Raw genomic sequence first — 2,574 nt, 5'->3', positions numbered from 1 at the left:
GGACGTTAATCGTGATTCTGACCACTGAAATATCAATGATCTGCATCTGTCATATGAGTTGTTTGCCTATCTCCATAAAAGGTGTTCCTGTAGTCCAGTTTGCTGGAGAACAGGGCATGTGTGAAGCTGTTCCATGGTGCTGGTTGGGAGCCTTTTGAAAATCTTCCACAGCATCTTCAATATGTGGAAGCATGTGGCAGTGATGGCATTTCTGAGAAAGTCATCCTTTTTGCCCTTATCACCTCCATTATGTGAGTGATACTAATGGTTACTGAGTCTGATTGTGCTTTGGGCCCAGCTAACCAGACCCAGGGCCAGTGCTCTGTTTAAAAGGTATATGTTAATTAAGTGCGACAACATACCTGTAAGCCTCTAGTATATGGGAGGGCATGTAGGGTAAGATGCCTTGTAGATTTAATGCACTTAGGTGTGCAATGCTATGGAGCCTGTTGTTAATTTAAAAGCCAGCATTGCCTTTCAGGCAGCTTTTAAAATAAAACAATGTCCAAATTCGACTTAGGATTAAAGGTAATTCCAAAGTCTTAAATGTCCTTGTTTTTTCATATAAGACGCCCATGTAGTCCATCTGAGGTGCACCAAGGATAGGGCATCATTTTACAATAAAGCAGGGACATTATAATGTGTGTTTCTTTTATGTTCTGGTGAGGGAAATCCTGCCAATTTAGTTTTTCCCATTGCAGTGCATTAGCTCCACAGACTAACATGAGAAGGCTTTACTTGACATGAAAAAAGTCTAAAGTGGGCATTTGTGGACTGCCAGACCTGCCGCACCTTCATTTTTATTGCCAGCATTTGACAGGGGACTACAGCCCCCATGCTGCAACGCGAGCAGGGCTCACGTGAGCAGGGCTCCCGCGAGCCGCCATGTCACCGCCAGTCCGCAGAGGTGCTTAAATCGTGGCCAGGGCTCCCGCAGCGCGGGAGCCTAAAGCGGGCATTTAAGGACTGCCAGACCTGCCGCATCTTCATTTTTCAAGCTACAAAATTGAAAAGTGACTCAGCACACCTAATTGCTAATGTGTTAAGGCTTAATAAACCCAAATTAAATCACTTTTAGGAAGATATGCATGCTTCCACCTAATGAGAGATGTGCCCCCCCCAATCTCTCTGTGTAATCAAATGCCAAGTGAAGGATGTGGATAACCACAGCCTGTGTGGAGCACAGCAACAGACAAAAAATGTCTCAATAAGCTAATAAAATTATTCAAAAACACTCATGTGCTCTAAGGCATATTTGTTTATCTTACCATGTTCAGTCATATATTACAAGCATGAGACATGAAATGTAAATCAACAATATTTCAAGTTGTGCACTTAATTGCAATGCATTCATAAGCTTTAAAATAAAATTTACATGTTCAAATTCAAACACCACATAAATGAATTAAAACGTTCAGCAGATTATGAAAAGACAATCCCAATGCATTTCGGGTTCAAAACTGAACCCTTCACCAGGGGATGAATATTATTGCCATATAGAAGCTTGAATCATGCAGCTCCATCCTCCGCAGGGACCTACAACACAATACATTTCAATGTGACAAGTACAATACTATTTACAATGCAATAAAAATAGAATTTGCACTCAGAGTGGTGAAGAAAATGTGAAAGAAAGTGCGCAAAGAAGATCAAATCTCCGACATATCTTGCAAGTAAAAATTGTGACTCAAAGAGAAAAGTCTACGTGTGACACCAATATGATACATAAGAGCCAAAGAGGCAACTGTTTATGTTAAGAATCCAGAGAGTGCACTGAATGGACAGTACATGAACCTACATGAACCTACTCGAGCACCCGGTGGGCCTGAAAATCAAAGAATCCATAGTAAAAGAAAAAATATACAAAGTGAGGGATTCTTACCCTCCAGCGGGAGTTACACTTGCTAAATCAACGTGACACACAGCAATAAGACAAAAATGTTCACATATTTCTTACCCGTCTAAAAGAATTGAAATAGCTGCTTCTATGTGTGCGTAAATCTACTCAAAATGCGATATATGTACTGCGCACAAGAAATATGTGTAAACATAGGCTCAAATGGATATAAATGCAACTGACACTTGCCTCACGAATAAAAGTAAAGAAATTCTCACCGTGTTTATGTGATGTGTCAAAAACTCAATGCGAAACTCACATCGGACTTCCTACAATTCAAAGTATATCCGTATTCTAAAAGGTAAATAAAGTGGCGCGTTACTCAAACGGTTGCGACATGACTCTATCAGAAGACACAACCCCAAACCAGTGTTCGGAACAACAGATTAATGGATTCTCACTGTGTCAAATGAGAGTATGAAAACGCTGCTGCGCCTCTGAATTCCTACGACGAACACATTACTGTCAAGATGCGTACAACCTTCCCGTCATGCATAGCGCATTTAAAGGTACCGCGTAAGTTTGAAAAACGCTGTTTCAATGTGTCCACGTGATGAGATACATAACAAACTTTATTGTTCACAAGTCAACACAGTATGACTCCCAGGAGCAGTGTAACACTGATACAGACATCTGGGTGGTCATTAGGATGGCGGGCGGACTTTGCCCCCCCGCCA

At 41.3% G+C, this 2,574-nt stretch overlaps 1 long non-coding RNA gene across 1 annotated transcript; it reads right to left on the bottom strand.

Annotated features, from left to right (window-relative positions):
- Window positions 1-1,351: 1,351 nt before the first annotated feature.
- Window positions 1,352-2,362, bottom strand: LOC144819531 (uncharacterized). Its single transcript, XR_013607429.1, has 3 exons — window positions 2,299-2,362; window positions 2,116-2,191; window positions 1,352-1,536 (listed from the first exon to the last, which is right to left on the bottom strand). It is a non-coding gene; the product is annotated as an uncharacterized LOC144819531 (long non-coding RNA).
- Between the last annotated feature and the right edge of the window lie 212 nt (window positions 2,363-2,574).

This window comes from Lissotriton helveticus, chromosome 2_1 (assembly GCF_964261635.1).
Source record: "Lissotriton helveticus chromosome 2_1, aLisHel1.1, whole genome shotgun sequence".
NCBI classification, from domain to species: domain Eukaryota; kingdom Metazoa; phylum Chordata; class Amphibia; order Caudata; family Salamandridae; genus Lissotriton; species Lissotriton helveticus.
This window is presented reverse-complemented; position numbering and strand designations above follow the sequence as displayed.